This window comes from Somniosus microcephalus, chromosome 27 (assembly GCF_052327205.1).
Source record: "Somniosus microcephalus isolate GS21.2 chromosome 27, FLI_Smic_1.0, whole genome shotgun sequence".
NCBI classification, from domain to species: Eukaryota; Metazoa; Chordata; class Chondrichthyes; order Squaliformes; family Somniosidae; genus Somniosus; species Somniosus microcephalus.
In genome coordinates this window covers 18,130,235-18,155,943 of record NC_141013.1, presented here as the reverse complement: position 1 = coordinate 18,155,943, position 25,709 = coordinate 18,130,235, and positions in this window count along the sequence as shown.

Sequence of the window (25,709 nt, the reverse complement as noted above, 5' to 3'; positions counted from 1 at the left end):
TTGATTTGGATAGCAGGTGTGGTCTGGTCTGGTCCACTGTGACCGATGCCACTGTAGGGCCCTGATCGAGACAAGATGGCGTCCACGCTGTCTGCTCACAAGATGGCGGACCCCACGAGGTCGGGCAAGATGGCGTCCAAGATGGCCGCTCCCACGGCGCACACGCGGCAGTGGCGGGTTTTCCAGCGGGGTTCCCTCTGCACACCTTCCCGAAGTGCCCCTTCTTACCGCACTTAAAGCAGGTGGTGCCTTTCGCCGGGCACAGGTTTCTGGTGTGACACTTCTCCACTGTGTATTACTTTCTGAGTTAATAAAATTGATGTGCCTCAGTGAACCCGAGACTCAACGTTAACGGAGCAAAGCAAGGCTTTTATTAACTCAGAAAGTAATACACAGTGGAGAAGTGTCTCTCATCCAGAGATCTGCTGTACTGCCTGTGAGACACGCTGGGGCCTGCTTAAGTAGGGGCCAGGCATGGGCGGAGCCCCACACACAATACAATACAGGTAAGGAAATGAAACTGAAACTAAACTCCCCTGCTTGTCACAGTCACAGGCACAATCAAACACAGAGAATACAGCGTGCCTGATGAATGGCATATTTCATCACACCCCAATTAAGGAGGTGTGGGGGTGGGGGGCATGGAAAGCCTAGATCAGTATGTATAGGGCCGGAGGGGAAAAAGACTTGCATTTATATAGCGCCTTTCGTGACTTCAGGGCATCCCCAAGCACTTTACAGCCAATGAAGTACTTTTTAAAGTTTAGTCGCTGTTGTAACACAGGAAACGTGGCAACCAATTTGTACACAGCAAGCTCCCGCAAACAGCAACAACCAGATAATCTGTTTTAGTGATGTTGGCCGAGGACATAAATATTGGGAGGGGAGGGAAGAGGCTCTTTTTAAATGAAAAGCTGAAATTAAGATTTCTTCATGGCAGCAATGTCTTCACTGAAGTGAATAAGGAGCTTCCGATACTGTACGGCGAGAATCCATTCGCTTTTTCACTTGTGTTATTTTCACATTATATAAAATAATTTTGCTCACTAACGAGGATGAAATCAATGGCCAATTCATTTCAGAATTCCATGCTTGCTCAGATTTCAGCTGCCTTGGTCCTTGCATTGGCAAATTACCCTTTCATAGTCAGAATATCCGCCTCGGGCCGTGTATTCATTCCATCTAGTTTAGTTCATGTTTTAACTCATTTGTTGCACCCTTATGTTTAATTCTCTGAAGATTTAATTTCGTATGAACTCCTTAGGTTTTTTTTTTTTTTAAATGGACCACTTGATATAAGGAATGGCATTGTGCAGTACATGAGAACATCTCAAACAAATATAGTGCACTTCTGCTTTGAACTCTGATTTCATATTGCAAATGCGTAGCCTTATTTACTTACACACACACTCCAATATCTGGTTGATATTAAAGCTAAAATGTGATTTTACATTCTGACAGTTAAAACAAAATTGAATAATGTTGAAATAAATGTACAATTAGATCCGATCAGCTCAGAATTCAGGAGTTTCCAGTTACGTTGCTCCTCACCACCAGGACTTCTATGTATTCAATTAAACACGACCCTTCACGACCACCGGACGTCCCAAAGCGCTTTACAGCCAATGAAGTACTTTTGAAGTGTAGTCACTGTTGTAATGTAGGAAATCAGGCAGCCAAGTTGCGCACAGCAAGCTCCCACAAACAGCAATGTGATATTGACCAGATAATCTGTTTTCGTGATGTTGACTGAGGGATAACTATTGGCCAGGACACTGGGGACAACTCCCCCTGCTCTTCTTCAAAATAGTGCCATGGGATCTTTTACGTTCACCTGAGAGGGCAGACGGGGCCTCAGTTTAACATCTCATCCAAAAGACGGCACCTCCGACAGTGCAGCACTCCCTCAGCACTGCACTGGGAGTGTCAGCCTAGATTTTTGTGCTCAAGTCTCTGGAGTGGGACTTGAACCCACAACCTTCTGACTCAGAGGCGACGGTGCTACCCACTGAGCCACGGCTGATGCTAGAGCTAAATGACCTTCATTGCTGTTGGTTGTAATCAATAGGCAAGTGAAGTTTGTATCTGATATGAAAATGTACATTTTTATGCTCTGTTTGTTTTTTCTCTGTCATCTCCTGAAGATGTTGACCCAGGGGGTTCTGGTTCAATCAGCACCAGCGACCCTCCAGTATCTCGTTCACTCAGTCTTTATGCATAAGCTTAAGCAAGTCTGAGCAGACTTAAGAGGCATCACAGCCAACACTAATCATGTCCTGACTCAACACCAACATATTGGTACTTCCCAGCAAACACCATTAGATAACAACAACTTGCATTTATATAGCGCCTTTAACGTAGTAAAATGTCCCAAGACACTTCACAGGAACATAATCAGACAAACATTGACATCAAAAGGAAGGAAATATTATGAAAGCTTGGTCAAAGAGATACGTTTTAAGGAGTGTCTTAAAGGAGGAGAGAGGTGGCAAGGTTTAGGGAGGGAAATTCAGAGCTTAGGATCAAGACAGCTGGAGGCATGGCCGCCAATGGTATGGTGAAGATAAGTGGGGGGGGGGGGGGGGCACAAGAGTCCAGAGTTGGAGGAACAGAAAATTCTAGAAGGGTTGTAAGGCTAAAGGAAGTTACAGAGTTAGGGAGGGGGGCGAGGCCATGTTGGGATTTGACTATGAAGATGAGAATTTTAAAATTGAGGTGTTGGTAGACCAGGAAACAATGTAGGTCAGCGAGCTCAGGGGTGATGAGTGATGTTGTACTTTTTCAAGGAGGCTTTGAGGGTATCCTTGAAGCATTTCCTCTGCCCACCTGGGGCTCTCTTGCCGTGCCGGAGCTCCGAGTAGAGCGCTTGTTTTGGGAGTCTTGTATCGGGCATGCGGACGATGTGACCCGTCCATCGGAGCTGATCGAGCGTGGTCAAAGCTTCAATGCTGGGGATGTTGGCCTGAGCAAGAACACGGACGTTGGTGCGGCTATCCTGCCAATGGATTGGCAGGATCTTGCGGAGGCAGCGTTGGTGGTACCTCTCCAGTGCTTTGAGGCGCCTGCTGCACATGGTCCATTTCTCTGTGGCATACAGCAGGGCAGGTATCACTGCCACTCTGTAGACCATGAGCTTAGTGCCGGGATTGACACCACTGACACCTGGGAATTCCTGGCCCAAAGCTGCACAAAGTGGAGGAGAAGCATCCGGGAAGGCACTGAACACCTCGAGTCTCTTCGCCGGGAGCAAGCGGAAGCCAAGCGCAAGCAGCGCACGTCAACCCAAGCACCCCACCCACCCGCCCCTTCAACCACTGTCTGCCCCACCCGTGACAGAGACTGTAGGTCCCGCATTGGACTCATCAGTCACCTGAGAACTAATTTTTAATGTGGAAGCAAATCATCCTCGGTTCCGAGGGACTGCCTAAGAAGAAGATGGGTGAAGGGGACTTGGTGCGAGTTAGGATCGGCAACAGTATTTTGGATGAGCTTACGTTTATGGAGGGTGCTAGGTGGGAGGCTGACCAGGAGAAAGCATGGATGAGGATGGTGTGGTCAACTGTGCCAAAGGCTGCAGACAGGTCGAAGAAAAATGAGTAGGATTAGTGCACCATGGTCACAGTCACATCGGATCTCATTTGTGACTTTGATTAGAGCCGTTTCAGTACTGTGGCAGGGACAGAAGTTGCAGGAAAGATAGAAAGAAAGGACTTGCATTTATATAGCGCCTTTCACAACCTGTGGGTATCCCAAAGCGCTTTGAAGCACTTTTGAAGTGTAGTCACTGTTGTAATGTAGGAAACACAGCAGCCAATTTGCGCACAGCAAGCTCCCACAAACAGCAATGTGATAATGACCAGATAATCTGTTTTTGTGATGTTGATTGAGGGATAAATATTGGCCAGTGGACCGGGGATAACTCCCCTGCTCTTCTTCGAAATAACGCCATGGGATAATTTGCGTCGACCTGAGAGAGCAGACGGGGCCTCGGTTTAACGTCTCATCCGTTAGGCGCACATTTGGGAGGGGACAACACATTCACGGACTTGAGACGAAAGGGGGGTTAAAGAATAAGAGCGAGAGCCCAGGCAGATTTCTTTCCCTCATTGGCTGAGGGACACCAAGGTGCACAGTAGCATCTCTGTTGACATCAGCAAGACCAAGAACGTGGCCTAGAACTTTCTTACGGTGTGTGGCTCAGGTCTGCACGAGTAAACTCACCGACTGAGCCATCAGGCGGGCCTGAAATGAATTACAGTTTTCTTTATTTATTTGCTGCTCAGACCTGCCACTCCATTCTACCGTGATTACATTATGTTTCAGGAGCGGTGGAGAATTGGGAGCAGAGAAAGAAAAGCAGAGCTAATAATCAATTCACTTTTAAAATGAATAGAGGACATGTACTGTGGAGATTTATTTTGGCTTGATCTTTGTGGACAGGATAGAAGAGTTATTTTAAACGCAGATTAATTACAACCTTCGAATAAAATGTGTTTCCAACCATATTCATGCATTTCGCATCTATTTTCTAGGTTTAATCATTTGCTTAAACTATTTAGTAGATTTGATTGAGCTTACAGAATCACAAACTACTGCACAGAAGGAGGCAATCAGCCCACTGTACCCGTGCCGGTGCTGCATCTACTCGAATCCCCTTTGCTTACCCTTTCCCCGTATCCATCTATATTTTTCCTTGCCAAATACTGATCCAACGCCCTTTTAAGTTGTCAGACTGCCTCGATGGCCATTTGCGATGAAGCATTCCGTGCTCTGATAACCCTCAGTGAAAAAAACAATCTTTTTTTTCTTCCCGTCTGTGTTCGTCTCGTGCTAATTCTGGCTATTCATGATTTTGAAAGGCTCTATTATATGGCCCTTTAATCTCCGCTGCTCCAGCAGGGGATAAAACAATTTTTCGAGCCTTGCTTCATAATTATAGCCTAGCATCATTCTAATTAGTCTTTTATGACTCTAATATTCATTCTTTTGAATGACCACAACAGCACACAATGCATCAACTGTGGTCTAACTGATGCCTTGTACAAATTCATCATAAGCTCCTTGCTTTTTCATTCCATGCCCCCTCGGTGTAAAGCCCAGAATCCAAATTTGCCCTTTTAGTGTTTCTCTACGACCGCTCCCACCTTAAATATAGATGTGACTGAACCGCCAGATAGCAATCTTCCTCCAACTCTTGAGAATCTCACCATTTAAGGTATACTTTTCTTCACTGCTCTTTTTCTCAAAATGTACTAATTTATATTTCTCCACATTGACTTGCATCTGCCACCTATTTGCCAATCCACTACATCCTATGCTCTCCTACACTCACTGATCATCCCATCGAGTCTGTGCCGGCTCTTTCGAAGAGCAATCCAATTAGTCCCACTCCCCCGCTCGTTCCCCAAATCCCAGAAATTTTTTCTCCTTCAGTATTTATCCAATTCCCTTTTGAAGGCTACTATTGAACCTGTATCAGGCAGTACATTCCAAATCCTACCCATTCATTGTGTAAAAAGGTTTTCCTCATGTCGCCTCTGGTTCTTTTGCCAATCACCTTAAATCTGTGTCCTCTGGTTATCGACCCTTCAGCCATTGGAAACAGTTTCTCTCTATCTACACTGTCTAAACACCTCATGATTTTGAACACCTCTATCAAATCTCCTCTTAGTCTTCTCTGCTCCAAGGAGAACAATTCCAGCTTCTCCAGTCTATCCACGTAACTGTAATCCCTCATCCCTGGAACCATTCTAGTAAATCCTGTACCTTCTCCCCAAAGCCTTCATATCCTTTCTAAAGTGTGGTGCCCAGAATTGGACACAATACTCCAACTGGGGCCGAACTAGTGTTTTATAGGTTTAGCATAACTTCCTGGCTTTTGTACTCTATGCCTCTATTTATAAAGCCCAGGATCCTATATGTTTTATTAACTGCTTTGTTAACCTGTCCTGCCACCTTCAAAGATTTGTGCACCAACACCCCCAGGTCTCCATTCTTGCACCCACTTTAAAATTGTACCATTTAACATGTATTCTCTCCCCTCATTCCTCCTACCAAAATGTATCACCTCACACTTTTCTGCATTGAATTTCATCTGCCACGTGTCTGCCAATTCCACCAGCCTGTCTAAGTTCTCTTGAAGTATATTACTATCATCCTCACTGTTTACTACTCTTCCAAGGTTTGTGTCATCTGCAAATTTTGAAATTGCGCCCTGCACCCCCCAAGTCTAAGTCATTAATAAATATCAAAAACAGCAGTGGTCCTAGTACAGAACCACTGTATACCTCCCTCCAACGTTCCCTCTAAGCTGTGCAGATATCTGCCGGACCCGTGCAGCCCAGGAACAGCTTTTCCAATGTAAAATATGAATGGGCCGTGCAGCCCATTAAATGGGCCGTGCACCCAAAAAAAACGTTAGGGGGAACATTGCCTCCCTCCAGTCCGAAAAAAAGTCATTCTCCACAGTTCTTTCTTTTCTATCCCTTAGCCAGTTTTGTATCCATGGTGCTACTACCCTTTTCATCCCATGGGCTTCAATTTTACTAACAAGCCTAATACTGTATGTGGTACTTTATCAAAAGCCTTTTGAAAGTCCATATACACAACATCAACTGCACTGCCCTCATTCACCCTCTCTGTTACCTCATCAAAAAACTCAATCAAGTTAGTCAAACACGATTTGCCCTTAACAAATCCGTGCTGGCTCTCCTTTATTAGTTCATGCTTGTCCAAGTGGCTGTTAACTTTCTCCCGGATTATTGTTTCTAAAAGCTTCCCCACGACCTACGTTAAACTGACTGGCCTGTAATTGCCAGGTTTATCCTGCTCCACTTTTTTGAACAAGGGTGTAACATTTACAATCCTCCAGTCCTTTGGCATCACCCCTGTATCTAAGGAGGACTGGAAGACTGTGGCCAGCGCCTTTGCAATTTCTACCCTTACTTCCCTCAGCAACCAAGGATGCAACCCATCCGGACCGGGTGACTTCGCCATTTTAAGTACTGCAGGCCTTTCTATTAGCTTCTCTTTATCTACTTTTATCCCATCCAGTATCCTGGCAACCTCCTAGTTTACCATAGCTTTGGCAAAGTCCTCTTCCTTGGTAAACACTGGTGCAAAGTATTCATTTAGTATCTCAGTCATGCCTCCTGCCTCCACCAATCGATCTCCATTTTGTATTCCCTAGAATTTAGACGGTTAAGGGGTGATCTGATCGAAGTTTTCAGGATATTAAGGGGAACAGATAGGGTAGATAGAGAGAAACTATTTCCACTGGTTGGGGATTCTAGGACTAGGGGGCATGGTCTAATAATTAGAGCCAGACCTTTCAGGAGTGAAATTAGGAAACACTTCTACACACAAAGGGTAGTAGAAGTTTGGAACTCTCTTCCGTAAACGGCAATTGGTGCTAGATCAATAGAAGGCCTTTGGATTCCCTTTTATGTTAGCCGTCAACTATTCTCGTACTGTCTCTTTGCCCCTCTTATTTCCTTTTCCACTTTTCCTCTGTACTTCTTATATTTAGCCTGATCTCCCTTGTATTATCAAGCTGACATCTGTCATTCGCCCCCTTTTCCTGCTTCACCCTACTCTTCAACTCCTTCGATATCCAGGGAGCTCCGGCTTTGATTGCCCTCGCTTTCCCCCTTGTGGAAATGTACCTAGACTGTACATAGGAACAGGAGGAGGCCATTCAGCCCCTCGAGCCTGCTCCGCCATTCAATGAGATCATGGCTGATCTGTGACCTAACTCCATATACCCGTCTTTGGCCCATATCCCTTGGCTAACAGAAAGCTATCAATCTCAGATTTAAAATTAACAATTGATCTAGCACCAATCGCCGTTTACGGAAGAGAGTTCCAAACTTCTACCACCTTTTATGTGTAGAAGTGTTTCCTAATTCCACTGCTGAAAGGTCTGGCTCTAATTTTTAGTCTATGCCCCCTAGTCCTAGACTCCCCAACCAACGGAAATAGTTTCTCTCTATCTACCCTATCTGTTCCCCTTAATATCCTGAAAACTTTGATCAGATCACCCCTTAACCTTCTAAATTCTAGGGAATACAACCCTAATTTGTGTAATCTCTCCTCGTAACTTAACCCTTGAAGTCCGGGTATCATTCTGGTGAACCTACGCTGCCCTCCCTCCAAGGCCAATATATCCTTCCTAAGGTGTGGTGCCCAGAACTGCTCACAGTGCTCCAGGTGTGGTCTAACCAGGGCTTTGTATAGCTGCAGCGTAACTTCTAACCCTTGTATTCCAGTCCTCTAGATATAAAGGCCAGCATCCATTAGCCTTTTTGATTATTTTCTGTACCCGAACCATCTCCTCTTTAAAGGCTGCCCATTGCTCCATTACATTTCTGCCTGCCGGTCTTTGACTCCAATTTACCTGGGCCAGATCCCTCTTCAATTCGCTGAAATTAGCCTTCCTTCAGTTAAGTATTCTTCCTCACCATTTGCCTAGTCCTCAATTTTGTAGCCCACTCTGATTTCCTTAAAAATGATCAACCAATGCCTTTCTAAGTGTTCACTTTTTTCAACCTATATTTGGACTCTAGGGGGGAAAAATTCGGTGGCTTTGCGTCTCCCATTAGCACCCTAATGGGGCGCAGAGCAACTAGCGCCCGGGCGCGGCGCCAATACCTCCTGCAAAATTCAGCGGGAGGTTAACGGCGGCGGTAATCGTTAGCGCCCTGCGGCGCTGGCGATGACGTCATTGCCGTGTGCAGTGCCCCGGCCGCAATCTTCGGTAGCGCCCCCTGACTTACCGCCGGACGCTATGTCCGACGGGGTCAGGGGGGGCCTTCCTGCAGCCAGGGCGGCGGCATTTTTATTGCTGGCCGCCTGCCAGCACCTGCCCCCATTGCCGTCCCCGGCCTCCTGACCAGCTCCCCCTGCGGAGTGCCGGCTGCGCTCCGTGAGTCCGGCACTTCTCTTGAGTGCCGGGCCCTTTTGCCGGCTCTCTGATCCCTGGTGGCCCAGCTTCCAGTAGCGCCCCGCTTCCCTCTTGGGGTGCTACCAATGAATTTCGGCCGCAGGGGCGCTCATTTTTTCAGGGCGCTAAAAGTAGTGCCCTGCGAAGTTAGCGCCCCAAAGGGGGCGCGACTGAATTTTTCCCCCTAGAAGTTTAGCTGAAGAAAAACAGCATTTATATGGCACATTTTACGTTCTCAGGATGTGACCCAACACTTCACAGCCAATAAATTACTTTTGTAGTGTAGTCATGGCTATGGTAAGACTAACTGACCTATCATTTCCTGGCTTGTACCTTTTCCCTTACTTGAACAGGTGGTGTAGCATTTGACAACCTTCAGCCCTTTGGCACAATTCCCAAAGGACCGTTAATGACTCCACTATTTCCTCCCCTAAATCCATCCGAATTCAGGGACGCCTGGTGACTTTTCTACTTCAATCCCATTAACTTTAAGCATTCCTTGTGAATATTTATCTCACACCCTTCTCAGACACTCAGACACTCCCACTTTCATTTACTTTTGTATCAACTGAAGCAAAAAACTTATATTTTCAGTCTCAAGTACAAGTTGCCTTCTTTTGTCTCTAAGTGGTCCCATCCCTTCTTTGACATTTATACGCCCTTGTTAATTCCCCTTTCTTTCAGCACCTCGTATTCTCAATACTCCCACACATTTCCAATCATTCATAAAGCCACTTCACATCATGGATTGCAATGCAAAATAACTCCCATACAATGCAAATTTTAGATTTGGATCACTATTACATGAACTATCCCACTTATTTTTCCACAATCATGTAGAATCATAGATTGGTAGAGCACAGAAGGTGGCCATTCGGCACATCAAGGCCGTACCAGCTCTTTCAAACAGCAATCCCCCTGCTCTTTCCCCATGTCCCTGCAATTTTTTCTCCTTCAAGTATTTATCCAATTTCCATTTGACGGCTACCATTGAATCTGTATCCACCACCCTACAAAAAAAATCATTTATACAGCACCTTTCACGACCACCGGACATCCCAAACACTTTACAGCCAATGAAGTACTTTTTGAAGTGGAGTCACTGATGTAATGTAGGAAACACGGCAGCCAATTTGCGCACAGCAAGCTCCCACAAACAGCAATGTGATAATGACCAGGATAATCTGTTTTAGTGATGTTGATTGAGGGATAAATATTGGCCCAGGACACCGGGGACAACTCCCCTGCTCTTCTTCGAAACAGTGCCATGGAATCTTTTACATCCACCTGAGAGGGCAGACGGGGCCTTGGTTTACCGTCTCATCCAAAAGATGGCACCTCCGACAGTGCAGCACTCCCCCTCAGCACTGCACTGGAGCATCAGCCTAGATTTTTGTGCTCAAGTCCCTGGAGTGGACTTGAACCCATATCCTTCTGACTCAGAGGCGAGAGTGCTACCAACTGAGCCACTGGCTGACTTTATCAGGTAGTATCTTAAGGTTCCCTCTGTAGACTCCTCCCCTACATTATCAAGTAGGTCTCACAAGGTTTCGGGGTTGTGTTGGGTAATGTATATACCTTTAAGTGGGGAACTATCTTTTACAGCTCATGTATACTGTAGTACCGGCAGTGACCACACCTGTATATAGCCCTGAGTAGTAATCTGTACAGATCAGTTGCAGTGTGAGCCACATTGAGTAAACACCTGTTGTACCGTTCTCAGCAGTCTGTGTCTTATTATACACGGACGCAACATTGACGACGAGGCAAGTTCGAACCTACCTGCAACTCTGCATCACCTCCCGGGGATTTGTTCCTGGAGATCAGTGGATTGGAGGTCAAGGCCAGAGACTCGGGCGTCGAGCACGGGCAACCGCCCAGTCATCCAGCAGAGACTCGACAATTGCGGGGGAGGCTGTCGAGAGCCAGGCTTGGCTTTCCAGTCGAGGTGGTCCAGCGAAACGGGCTGGCAACAGGTAGTGCGCAGACCCTTCCCGGACAGCGGCGGGCTAGAGCCCGACCGAGCGGCATAGCAAAGGGCCGAGCAGCGTCGACGGGGGAGAGAGAGAGAGGGCAGAGTGCACAGGGCGCAGCCGGTGTTCAGGGGCCGAGCAGCGTCGGAGAGAGGGAGAGAGAGACACGCGGAAACCCGCGAGACGCCGCCATTGCCACGAGGACCGCCGAGAACGGCGTTGGCAGCAGCGGGGGAGGAAGGAAAGCGCGGGAGACGCCATTTTAAGCCATTGGGAGACGCCATTTTAAACCACACCCAAAATGCCGAAGAGTGGCAGTATCACCGCATTTGACAATGAAGTCGAAGATTGGACTACATATGTCGAACGAATAGAGGTGTACTGCAAGGCAAATGAGGTGTCAGATGACAAGAAAGCGTCGGTATTGTTAAATTTAATGGGTGCAAAGACGTATGGTTTATTACGAAATCTAGTAACCCCAACGAAGCCAATGGAAAAGAGTTTTGAAGACATAGTAACGATACTAAAGGAACATTTAAACCCCACACCGCTGCTGATAGCAGAAAGATTCAAGTTTCACAAATGGAACCAGCATAAGGATGAAAGCAATGCTGATTATTTAACAGAACTGCGCAAACTATCGAAACACTGCCAGTTTGGAGTGGGACTGGCAGATACCTTAAGGGACAAGTTTGTGTGTGGGCTTCAAAGTGAAGGAACCCAGAAACGGCTTTTATCTGAAAAGGACCTTACGCTGGAAAAGGCTTTCAGCATTGCGGTATCATATGAAGCAGCAGCACGGGGCACTGCAGAGATACAACAGAGACCGCAAAAATATGGCGCAAACGAAATGTCATATGGAACAGAGAAGTGCTATCGCTGCGGCAGAACAACACACGACCAGAATGATTGCTGGTTCAAAAACAAAGTGTGCAGACAGTGTGGAAAAGTAGGACACATAGCACGAGTCTGCAGGTCGGGAAAGAAAACCAGCAATAAGAAACCTACCAAAGGAAAGTACAAGAAGGTACATAAGATGACGGAGAATAGTTCAGACGAACAAAAGAGTGATAACGATTCCGAAAGCAGGGAACTGAGTTGTCTGAAACTACATAATGTGATCACAACGGAGGATCACCGAACCATTTGGGTCACTCTCAAGTTAGCAGGAGTCCAGGTAAAGATGGAATTGGACACCGGATCAGCCCTAACAGTCATAAACCGACGGGACTACGAGCGGCTATTCTCACACATACCCTTGAGAGACACAAAAATTATTTTGAAGACGTACACGGGGCAAAAAGTCTACCCCAAAGGAAAAATAAGGGTGACCGTTACATATAACGGTAAGGAAACACCAAAACTAGACCTGTATGTATTACAAGATGGAGGACCACCATTACTGGGATGTGAATGGATCCGGAAAATACAACTGGATTGGCATTCCATACAGGCACTGACTGTGGCTGACAAAAAGGATGACGACGTCACACCTGGGCGACTGTCAAAGATCCTAACTGACGTGAAAGAAGTGTTCCAGCAAGGGCTCGGAACACTAAAAGGCATGACAGCGACGATTAAAATTGGAGAAAACTCAAGCCCAAAATGTTTTAAGGCCAGACCAGTACCTTATGCGATCCGCCCAGCCGTCGAAGCAGAGCTGGAGAGTCTGGAACGTTCAGGTGCACTGTCCAAGGTAGACTGGAGCGAGTGGGCTACACCCATCGTCCCTGTGATGAAAAAATCATTGAGCAGCACGCCTGGGGAACCAAGGAAGGTTCGCATCTGTGGGGACTTCAAGGTAACAGTGAACCCAGTCCTTCACACCGTACAATATCCACTTCCGCGGATTGAAGATATTTTCGCCTCACTATCTGGAGGGAAACGCTTCACTAAGATTGATCTGGCCCAGGCGTATCTGCAAATGGAGGTAGAAGAAGCATCAAAAAAATACCTCACAATCAACACTCATAAAGGTCTCTACCAATACAACCGGCTGGTATTCGGGGTAGCATCAGCTCTGGCTATTTGGCAGAGGGCAATGGAACAAGTCCTGCAAGGGATCCCAGGGACCCAGTGTTATTTGGACGACATCCTGGTCACGGGCGAAAATGACAGTGATCACCTTGCCAACCTGGAGCAGGTGCTCTCCAGATTGCAGGAATATGGGCTCCGAGCTAACCGCCCCAAATGCAAGTTTTTTAGAAAACAGATCTCGTATTGTGGCCACATTATCGATAAAGAGGGGTTACATAAGTCCCCAGAGAAGATTGAGGCAGTAGTCAAGGCTCCAGCACCGGAAAATGTGTCACAACGGAGGTCGTTCCTCAGGCTGGTAAACTACTACCATAAGTTCTTGCCAAATTTGTCTACAATACTACACCCACTGAACACCCTACTGCAAACTGGGGTGCCATGGAAGTGGAGTAATGAATGTAGACGAGCTTTCCAGAAGAGCAAAACACTAATCACATCGAAAGAGGTATTGGCCCATTACAACCCAACATTACCAATTCGGTTGGCATGTGATGCGTCACCCTACGGCATTGGAACAGTGCTGTCGCACAAATTCTCGGACGGCTCAGAGAGGCCAATAGCCTTTGCGTCACGATCACTAACCTCAGCCGAGCGTAACTACGCCCAGATTGACAGGGAGGCCCTCAGCCTAGTGTGGGGAGTGAAAAAGTTCAATCACTATCTGCACGGGCAGAAATTCACCTTGCTGACGGATCACCAGCCTCTTGTCTCCATTTTTAATCCGAAGAAGGGCGTTCCGGTGATGACTGCGCAACAACTACAAAGATGGTCACTTTTTCTAGGGGCGCACCACTATGAGATTGAATATAAGGGCACGAAACAGCATGGAAATGCTGATGGGCTATCACGCCTGCCACTGCCTACTGCGGAGGAAGCACCAGCAGTGGATCCTGTCGAAATATTCCATTCGACTATAGTTGAATACCTACCGGTAACTAACGCTTGTATCGAAAAGGAAACCCGAAATAACCGACACTGTCTCGGGTATATGATTTGACGGTGAAGGGATGGCCAGCACATGGCGACTCACTGTTGCCAGCATTCTCGACAAGGAGAGAACAGCTGTCAGTGTGCCGGGGGACCTTGATGTGTGGATCCCGAGTGGTAATTCCACCCAAGTTAAGGGATAGAGTGCTCAATGAGCTTCATGAGAGTCATCTGGGAGGGGTAAAAATTAAAAGCCTAGCCAGGGCTTATGTGTGGTGGCCGGGAATCGATAAACAAATCGAGGACCTGACCAAGAGTTGCTCAGGATGCCAGAAAGTCCAAAATGCACCACCACAGGCCCCTCTACACTCATGGGAGTGGCCCTCATCTCCATGGCAACGGGTGCATATTGATTTTGCTGGTCCATTCATGGACTCAATGTTTTTAATAGCCGTGGATGCGCACTCGAAATGGCCTGAGGTCATCAAAATGTCCTCCACCACCACGGAGAAAACTATTGCTGTCCTACGGACCATTTTTGCCAGGAATGGCTTGCCAGAACAGATTTGCTCCGACAACGGACCACAGTTTGTGTCCGAAGAGTTCCGGAGGTTCTTGAAAAAGAATGGGGTAAGGCATTACACATCCGCCCCATATCATCCAGCCACAAATGGATTGGCTGAGAGGTTCGTACAAACCTTTAAGAAGGCAATAAAGGCTATGTACAATGACAACATTCCGCTGCAGCACAAGGTGGACAATTTCCTGTTTGCCTACCGGAATGCGACACATGCAGTCACCAACCAGGCCCCAGCCATGATGTTCTTCAACCAAAGGTTAAGATCTCGCCTGGATTTGCTCAGACCAAATGTACGAAGAGATGAAGAGATGTTGAGAGTAAGCAATTCCAGCACATCCATGAGAAGCCAACAAGGAGCTTCAATGTAGGGCAACCAGTCTTGGCCCGCGACTACCGAACAGAAAAATGGCAGCCAGGAACGATATGCACACGGCAGGGCCCACTAATGTACACAGTGGACGTTGGGGAGAGCATCGTGAGACACCATGCTGACCAGATCCTAGAGTCACAGGAACAAGTCAACCACATGCCTCGCCCATACGTACCTGGTGATGAACCCGATGTACAGGTCGCATCTACCCCAGAAACAGTAGCATCGGAAGCTGATGAACCAACTGACGACAGGGGGCCAGAATCCCCTCCGCACCAAGAGCAAGACACTCGGGAAAGGCGCTATCCAGAAAGGATCAGGAAGCCTCCCCAAAGACTGAATATATAAATAGACTATTTTCAGTTAATGTTGCATGTTAAAAGTGTTAATTGTAATTAGTTTGATATTTAATTGTTAAATGAGTGTTATGGTACTGTTAATCTAAAAGGGGAGGAATTGTAATGTATATACCTTTAAGTGGGGAACTATCTTTTACAGCTCATGTATGCTGTAGTACCGGCAGTGACCACACCTGTATATAGCTCTGAGTAGTAATCTGTACAGATCAGTTGCAGTGTGAGCCACGTTGAGTAAACACCTGTTGTACCGTTCTCCGCAGTCTGTGTCTTATTATACACGGACGCAACATGTTGATTCCCTGAAGTTGTGCGAAGTATGTTACAGGCAACAAAAAGCAAAGGATTTTGCTAGCCACTGACTGACTGCTGCTGGGATTCAAAATGGAAACAACCGAGGGAAGGAAAGGCTGGATTGGTTGCGTGTGCAGTTCATGCTCAACCTACACCTACAGCACAATTGCTGTTGCATTTCAATGGTAATATTTTTTTTTAAATCATAGTTTAATAATGGACAGGTCAACCCAAACTCAAAATGCTCCAAATTTGAGAACATTTGGGGATTATGTATTATGTATGCCGAAAAAAATTAAAATTTTTTATGACATTTAAAAAATCTCCAACAACAATTAATACCTGAAGGAATGAGACGCCGCACATATAATAGTTCAGTTTCATTGCCAGAAAGGTTGATTGGCAATAATTATCAATTATCACATCGTTAAAAGGGTACTTGTTCATTTTCTGTGGCGAGTTTAGTTTATATCTTCATCGCAAATATAGCAACTTCACGACATTCAATGCATTTCAATGGTGAGGCCGACAGCAAAACGCCGTTTTCACAAAGCTAACGGCATAGTGGCGCAACTCGACAGCAACATTTGGATATTGGCATTTAACCCCTTGGCTCCTTCCCTGAAGTACAATTTGCGCATAAATAACGGCGAGCGCCATTAGCCTCGCCATTACTTTGACAGCAAAACCTGCCCCATTATGGTTTTACCATCCACCATGTATAGCAGGTAAATCGGGTTAGCATGAACGCGCCCGCTATACGTGGTGGAGACTGTAATAGACATAGAAACATAGAAGATAGGAGCAGGAGTAGGCCATTCGGCCCCTCGAGCCTGCTCCGCCATTCAATGAGATCATGGCTGATCGTCCAAATTCAGTACCCTGTTCCTGCCTTCTCTCCATATCCCTTGATCCCTTTAGTCTTAAGAAATATATCCAACTCCTTCTTGAATATATTTAATGAATTGGCCTCCACTGCCTTCTGTGGCAGAGAATTCCACAGGTTCACCACTCTCTGGGTGAAGAAATTCCTCCTCATCTCTGTCCTAAATGGCTTACCCCTTATCCTTAGACTGTGACCCCTGGTTCTGGACTCCCCGACCATCGGGAACATCCTTCCAGCATCTAGCCTGTCTAGTCCTGTTAGAATTTTATAAGTTTCGATGAGATCCCCTCTCAATCTTCTAAACTCCAGCGAGTATAAGCCCAATCAACCCAATCTCTCCTCATACGTCATTCCAGGTATCAGCCTGGTGAATCTTCGCTGCACTCCTTCCATGGCAAGAACATCCTTCCTCAGATAAGGCGACCAAAACTGCACACAATACTCCAGATGTGGTCTCACCAAGGCCCTGTACAACTGCAGCAAGACATCCTTGTTCCTGTACTCAAACCCTCTCGCTACGAAGGCCAACATACCATTTGCCTTCTTAACCGCCTGCTGCACCTGCATGCTTACTTTCAGCGACTGGTGCACAAGGACGCCCAGGTCTCGTTGCACTTCCCCTTCTCCCAATCTATTGCCATTCAGATAATAATCTGCCTTCTTGTTTTTGACACCAAAGTGGATAACCTCGCATTTATCCACATTATATTGCAACTGCCATGCTTCTGCCCAATCACCCAACCTGTCCAGATCATACTGGAGTTTATCGGTATCCTCCTCACAACACACACGCCCACCCAGCTTTGTGTCATCTGCAAACTTGGAGATATTACATCTAGTTCCCTCATCCAGATCATTAATATGTATTGTGAATAGCTGGGGTCCAAGGACCGATCCCTGCGGTACCCCACTAGTCACTGCCTGCCACTCGGAAAAAGACCCGTTTATTCCAACTCTTTGCTTTCTGTCTGCCAACCAGTTCTCTATCCAAGTCAATACCTTGCCCCCAATCCCATGTGCCTTAATTTTACACGCTAATCTCTTATGCGGGACCTTATCGAAAGCCTTTTGAAAATCCAAATACACCACATCCACTGGTTCTCCCTTATCTTTTTTACCAGTTACATCCTCAAAAAATTCCAGTAGATTAGTCAAGCACGATTTATCTTTTGTAAATCCATGTTGACTTTGTCTGATCCGGTCACTTTTTTCCAAGTGCCCTGCTATTACATCCTTTATAATGGACTCTAGCATTTTCCCCACTACCGATGTCAGGCTTACCGGTCTGTAATTCCCCGTTTTCTCTCTACCACCCTTTTTGAACAGTGGGGTAACATTAGCTACCCGCCAATCCATGGGTACTGTTCCAGAGTCTATCGAATTTTGGAAGATGACCAGCAATGCATCTACTATTTCTAGGGCCACTTCCTTAAGTACCCTAGCATGTAGATTATCAGGCCCTGGGGATTTGTCGGCCCTCAATCCCATCAATTTCCCTAACCACCATTTCCCTACAAATACTGATTTCTATCAGTTCCTCCCTATCATTAGACCCTATGTCCCCTGACATCTTAGCCTCAAGAAATATATCCAACTCCTTCTTGAATATATTTAATGAATTGGCCTCCACTGCCTTCTGTGGCAGAGAATTCCACAGGTTCACCACTCCCTGGGTGAAGAAATTCCTCCTCATCTCTGTCCTAAATGGCGTACCCCTTATCCTTCACTGTACTTGAATATGGGTTGCAATGGAGTCCATCACTAGGGCACGCTAACATAGGATTTCTATAAACTGATGTACAGACACAGCTGGAAAGGACATTGCAGAAATGAGTTTTTATTCACACAGCCTTAAAAAAAAAATTGGAAGCACGAAGGCTGCCTGAAACTGACTCGTGTTTCCCAACTCAGAACATCATTATAGGAAAAAAATATTTCTGATTGAGAACAGCAAATTCAAATATTTCAGTCCTGCAGCAACTTTACGAGCTCCATTGTACGTGGATTTGAAAACACACCACTGAAGCATAGCTTGTTCTTGTGCACAGATGGGTACAGATGCAAGCATTAGTTCCTTTAGATTGGTTAAGACACCATCATGGTGAGGTGCAGAAGAGCACTTTGCATTCAAAAAATGGATTTTATCATCAACCATGGAAGGAACGGAATAAATGGACGAAGCTGGAAATGCACTGGTGAACTTCCAGGAACAACACAGATGGCCATTATTAAAAAACACTGAAAATCTGGCCATATCATTCTTGAAACTAATCTGGTTGGGGAGAGAAAGGTGAAATTCCACCTTTGCTAATTTTAGTTTAAAAAAATGATGTGAGTATAAAGCTGGCTTCGCCACTTGCAGCCAAGTTTCTTGCTAAAATTAGTCAAGACATGAATTTCACCTCCAAGATTATATTTTAAAGAAAATGGCATGAAGTCATAAAAGGTCCCAGGTTCAATTCCTGGTCTGTGCAAGTGAGCCCAACTCAGCCAGAGTCTCACAGTTCAGTTATTACAATCAGCCTCAGCCCTCCTCGACTGAAGCTGGATATTAATCAGCGACAGCTCCTGCTGGTGATCCCTGCTGGGCTCCCAGTGAAGACAGGACCAGGCTTGGCTGTGATGCCCCGCACAGTCAAATAGCCTAATCCCACTCACTGTCTGGATCACACATGAAAAATAGAACAGAGTGAAAGATAGAACAATGGCAAAGTGAGTGAGAGTAAGTGTGTGAGAGAGTGAGTGAGTGTGTGTGTGTGTGAGAGAGTAATAGTGAGTGTGTGAGAGAGTGATAGTGAGTGTGTGAGTGATAGTGAGTGTGTGAGAGAGTGAGAGTGAGTGTGTGAGAGAGTGAGAGTGAGTGTGTGAGAGAGTGATAGTGAGTGTGAGAGAGTGATAGTGAGTGTGTGAGAGTGAGAGTGAGTGTGTGAGAGAGTGAGAGTGAGAGTGTGCGAGAGTGAGAGTGAGAGTGTGCGAGAGTGAGAGTGTGAGAGAGTGATAGTGAGTGTGTGAGAGAGTGATAGTGAGTGTGTGAGTGAGAGAGTGAGAGTGAGAGTGTGAGAGTGAGAGTGAGTGTGTGAGAGAGTGAGAGTGAGTGTGTGAGAGAGTGAGAGTGAGTGTGTGAGAGTGATAGTGAGTGTGTGAGAGAGTGAGAGTGAGTGTGTGAGAGAGTGATAGTGAGTGTGAGAGTGAGAGTGAGTGTGTGAGAGAGTGAGTGAGTGTGTGAGAGAGTGAGAGTGAGTGTGTGAGAGAGTGAGAGTGAGTGTGTGAGAGGGTGATAGTGAGTGTGTGAGAGAGTGAGAGTGAGTGTGTGAGAGAGTGAGAGTGAGTGTGTGAGAGAGTGATAGTGAGTGTGTGAGAGAGTGAGTGAGTGTGTGGGTGAGTGATAGTGAGTGAGTGAGAGTGAGTGTGTGAGAGTGTGAGAGAGTGAGAGTGAGTGTGTGAGAGAGTGATAGTGAGTGTGTGAGAGAGTGAGTGAGTGTGTGGGTGAGTGATAGTGAGTGTGTGAGAGTGAGAGTGTGTGAGAGTGAGAGTGTGAGAGAGTGAGAGTGAGTGTGTGAGAGAGTGAGAGAGTGAGAGTGAGTGTGTGTGAGAGTGAGAGTGAGTGTGAGAGAGTGAGAGTGAGTGAGTGTTTGAGTGAGTGAGTGAGAGTGAGTGTGCGAGAGAGTCAGGTGAGTGAGTGAGAGAGTGAGGTGAATGAGAGTGAGGTGAGTGAGAGTGTAAGGCTCCATCAGGGCTTTCGTAACATTGATGAATGCGGTAAGTGGGTATTGCCTGAATACAATCATCATGCTGTACCCTGCAATGAAAACAAATGTATAGATGGGAGAATTGCAAAAAATTCACATTTTTACATGGAAATTTCTGAATTTTCCAGATGGATGCATCTCCGAGCCTCCATGGAATAAGAGCCCATTTCTTCAGTATGCAAGCACTGGAGTCCGTGGGAAGGAAGAACAGGAGAGGGATCCACAGCAGTTCACGCAGGGGGCCGCGAGGCTCTGGAGGCTGCCCTGAGGAACATATGCATGTGTGGACTTGGGGCGAGTACAGGGTCTGGCTCAGCTGTGATAGTCCCCGCAGTCACATAATCTGCCAACACTCATTGTCAAGGCTCATACATGAATAATGACCACTTGGTCGCGGTATCAGATGGTGACCGGTGACAGTCTACCTCAGTGAGGAGAGAAGGGGAAAGAAGAAAAACTGGTGAGGGAATTTAAATTAAATGATATCACTGGTTTGAGTAATGTGGGAAATTTCCATCAGCTGGGAAATTGGGAACCTATCGGGATAGCTCTGTGCAAGTCAACATTCCTGCAACAGTTTATTCTATTAATAGTGCAATTGAGAAGCAGTTATGTTTCAATGCAAGATCATCTAAACCTTTCAATCTGGGACGGATTTGAGACCAATGCTCCCTGCAAGCTGCGCTTTGCCCTGCGTGGCCTGTTTCTTTTAATGCGCGGTCCCTTTAAATTTCTGCGCACACGCGGTATTTACAATGTAAAAGCCGGTGAGTGGCCCACGTGGGACCTTTCAGATTACTGCACGGATGCGCACGCCTTAGCGGGAACATTGTTTGAGACACGCCCCAGCTATATTTTCCACAGCACCGCTGTTACTGCAACAGTTTAAACTGAGATGTAAATTGAGAGTTTTATCAATTTAAGGTAGAATGTGTAGTTAAACTATTAAATAATTTACATTTTTAAAAAACTATTGCTGGTGTTGTAATAAAAAGTTTTAAAAGATTGTGAATGCTTTTATTGACTTTCAGTTGATTTCATTTGCAGGTGTTAATAACATTTTAAAGAAGAACCGCTCATTAAACTTAAAAAAAAAAGGTATAAATATTGAATGAAACAATGCTAAATTGATCTTTGGAGAAATAAACAGAATTGCATTAATATAGTGCCTTTCACAATCTATCAGTACGTCTCAAAGTACTTCCAACCAATGAATTACTTTTGAAGTGCAATTACTGTTGTTATGTAGTCAACAATTGATAAAGAAAACCAACTACTTATTGTTACAGTACTTTCTGGACCCATGTCCCTATCACCATCATCTTTGTTATCTTTTCAATCTACTCGCTCAGTATTGTCCAATATATTAGCCACGTGTGGCTAATTGGAAATCCAGACGTGGTTAATTGCACTTCTGATTAATAGTAATAGACATTGTCATTGGGCATGCGATCTTAGTACTCCCATTCGCACAGTCTATGCATGTGTACTTTAACCTTTTTATGCATTTGTTGGTAAAACAGTAAGATGAAAAGTGGAATAACAACAGAAAATGCTGGAAACACTCAGCAGGCCAGGCAGCATCCGTGGAGAGAGAAACAGATTTAACGTTTCAGGTCTGTGACCTTTCGTCAGAACTGGTAAAAGTTGGAGATGTAACAGGTTTTAAGCTAAGATGAAAAGTGGAGTGTGCGAGTGTTTTTTGATCATCGTGAGTGCTTTGGTTACTAAATAGTGATAGTTTAAGTAGATATACAAGTAAAGTACATTTGCCTCTATTGTGTGACTGTATGTGAAGCATTTTCTACTAAAATGAGTGCATGCGGCTAAAGCATCGTCATCATAGCCACACCTGTGGCTAGTCAGCAATTTCTATTGGACAACACTGTACCAGCAGACCACCCAAGTCTGATGATATAGTGTTGTGTAAGGTTAGGAGTTTTACACCCTAATAAAACGCAAAATATATTTTGCTGCTGAGATAGAACTGTGCCCCTTTAAGGCCGCTAAGTTAAGCTGTTAATTAAACAGAACCTCAGGTCAGTCGGAGTTCAATTGCTGTTTCAGTGAAGGAATGTGTAGAGTGGAAAATGCTAATCAGTTTCAGAGTCCGGGTCAAAAGCCTGTTTTGCGAAGTCAAGCGCTGAAGTGCATTCTTACAGGACATGAGGAACAGGATAGAATTGGGATGGTGGGAAAGGACCCTGTGTACTGGAGTAAGAATGGAAATGGTGAACATTGAGGCTAAGGAGTAGGCCTCATGGAGAAATGATTTCCAGGAATTTAGAACACCATACAGATAAGTTTATGAGTAAGAATAAGGATGTTATTGAAAATTGATTTCCACTGGGTACAGTTACTTTTAACTGTTAATTTGAAATTATACTTTCACCTGTATATTTGCATTTTGATTCCTGCTTGATACTGTTCAGTTGTGCCGTCGTCATTCTGTTTATGAATATTATAATATATGAGCTGATCAACTGGAAGAAACTTGCCTAAAATTTTGCTTCTAATTGAATGTGCCAAAAGTGTGAATGGTAGCGTAGTATAATGGTCAGGCAATATGCACTAGATGCACCTTTAGCAGACCTCCCATGATTAATCACTTTACAACATCCTGAAAGGTGCTATATAAATACAAGGTCATTCTTTCTGTATTTTGAATCCTGGATGTTTGAGTTTGTGGGATAAGAAAAAAAGCAGATGTAAAGGTTATGAGAACCCATTTGGAGCAACTTAAATTTGTTCGGTTTGTGTGCTTGTACTGGTAGATTTTCATTACCTCTCCATGACAGAATTTGGATGTGTTAGGCCAAAGGGATTTTGAATTTTGAGTGCTTTTATTGACCGAATAAAAAATAAACAGTAATTGAAACATTTTTACACCTTCATAAAGTTGTGATTTGTTTTCCTTCTGTCAGTCAATCACAAAGCGTGTGTGTGTATATACACATATAAGAAAGATGAGTGAAGAAAATATTCAGTAAGAGAGAGAGACCCTCTCACACACACAAAGACAGACAGATAGATAGGGAAAGAGATGTGAACCGCTGTTGGCCATAATTTTCCCGTTGCCGTGCGTGTGGGTTTGGAGATGGGTCAGCTGTATAAATAGCGAAAATAGGCAGCGCGTCGGGAACCCGCCGTCATCCTGCCTCCTCGTGCCTTTAACTCAGGCACGTTTGCCAGCGCGCCTCAGACCCGATCGGTAGAGGCGGGTAACCTAATTAAACACATTAATGGCCCAGAAATTCGGGTCCCAACGCGTGAGTACGCACGGGGTACTCATGCGTGGACCCGATGGAAGTGCCGGTTTCTTGCATGCACTGCGCATGTGCGGGAAACCGGCACTTCCATTCCTCTGAACGAAGGGGTTCAGAGGTTGACCGCGTGCGCGCGGGAGTCTGAGTGTGCGCTTTGAACTTACTTTTTTTTTTTTTTTTTTTTTTACAGGTTTTTCCGTGAGGGTAAGTCTTTAGATTTTAGAAATGTAAAAACCAGGCGTAAGGCCTGCATTTTAAAAGGTAAGTGGTCAATTAATTAAAATTAAAACATTTTTTCCACAGGTTTATTATTTTTAAATACTGTAAAGCAAGGTAAGTTTATTTTTAGCCCTGTCTTTTTATAAAATTATTTTTTTCAAAAATTTAAATTATTGTTTAAAATAGTTATTTAATGTAATTTATAGTTTATTTAAAAAGTGTGATTTAAAAAAAAAATTATTTGAAGGTTTACTGTTATTTTGGGGCCTGTATATTCATAAGTATAGACAGGTCTTCCTGTCAATCTTATGAATGGGCTTTTTCCTCCTCTGATTGGCTGCCCATGGCTCACGTGATCCCAGGGGACGCATCGCACTAACTACGCCCCTGGGACACGCAAGCACAGTGCGCCGGGAGTTGGAGCAGGCCCCGGAGCGGAATTCCACGGGAGCCCAGAGCTCAACTGCCGGCGCACAAGGTAAGTGCAGGTCGGGGGCTTGCACCCGCGGGAAGCCCCCGACCCGAATTTCTGGGACATTAAATGCTTGTTATCAGACCCTTAACAGGGTTTTTAACCGCGGCTTCTGAATTTAACGGCATGAGCACGGGAAGCACGCAGCTCGGGAACCTCGCCTGTGAAGGGGAGGCGGAAGTGCGCTATTGTGCGAGGGCAATAATTGACAGCTGGGAATAGCAGATAAATAGACACACCTTACACCTCATTAGTTGCCTAAGGGAAAGGCTGTTGATGACTCCATTATGTGCACAGATTTAGGTTTCTGGAGTTTGCAGTTCATTTCTGCCATCATGGAAGCCACCCTCACCACATCGCTACTCAGTATTAGAACACTGAGGGATTGGCCCTCTGATCGCTACTTGATCTGCTTTCGTGCTGCCCCAGTCCACCCTCCCTCAGCTCTTCGCACCCCCAAACATACTTACCGGCTGGCTGCTTGGAGACCAGGGCTATTCACTGAAGACGTGGCTCAGGACACCCCTGAGGAGGCCAGGTACTGAGGCCAAGGAGCGTTATAATGAGAGACACATGCGTCATAGAGCAAACAATAGGCATGCTGAAGATGTGCTTCAGATGCCTTGGCAGGTCTGGAGGAGCCCTTCAGTATGCACCAGCCAGGGTCTCCAGAATCATCGTCGTCTGCTGCACGCTGCACAACATAGTGCAGCAGTGAGGATTGGAGCTGCAGGAGGAGCAAGGCGCAGAGTGCACAGCCTCTTCGGAGAAGGACGAGGACAAGCAGCTGGAAGATGAGGAGGAGGAGGAGAAAGCTGAGATGCAGATGCCACCAGCAGCAGCGCACATTGCTGCCTGGGAGGCCTGGGATGGCCTCATCATGGCCAGATTTACTTAGCTTGCTCCAATGCAGCCACATGCCTGCTAGCATGTGCTCATGTGAGTGGCGCATTAGCTGCTCCATGCAGGTGGCCATCCTTTCCATGGAAGAGCACACCGTCGCCATCGCCTGCGACACGGTGGTGCTCATGTTGGAGAGACGGACTCCTCCATTCTCTGAACATTCCCAGACATTGCGGCTGCAAAAGCTGCCGGAGCCTCATGCAATTGTTGCTGCCCCTCCAAGATCACCCTCTTTCTCGATGGTCCCCGAGGCTCAGCGTCTGTATGCAGTTCAGCAGAGCTTGGAGTGTCCTGTGCCCTCTGGCGAGGAGTCTCCACTGCTGTCCCTGTCTCCACCATCTGCTCTTGCTCACTTGTGAATTGTGAGACACCAGGTGACAACTCTACTCTATGGTGCAAAGGACCCACCGAGGTGTGCGTATCTGCGCTGGAGCTGGGTGTGCTTGGGTCCGCTGACGCTGCACCCTCAGAGGCTGGAGCTTCCTCTGAGGAGTCATCTTCCTCCTCCAGCTGGACAGTGGGGTGGGGGCAGTTGATGGACCTGTTAACATTACCAGTATGCACATGCTGACATTTCACTGGCTGCTGACATCAGTCACCACATGGGTGACTGTTGTATGCCATGTGGCTTTATGAGATGTGATTCTGTCACCAGGTTGCTGGGATGTCCCCCTCTCTCCGTCCCCCACCGCCAGCGTCTCTCGAGCTCCTGAAATTTCCAGAGCCGCCCGCTCTG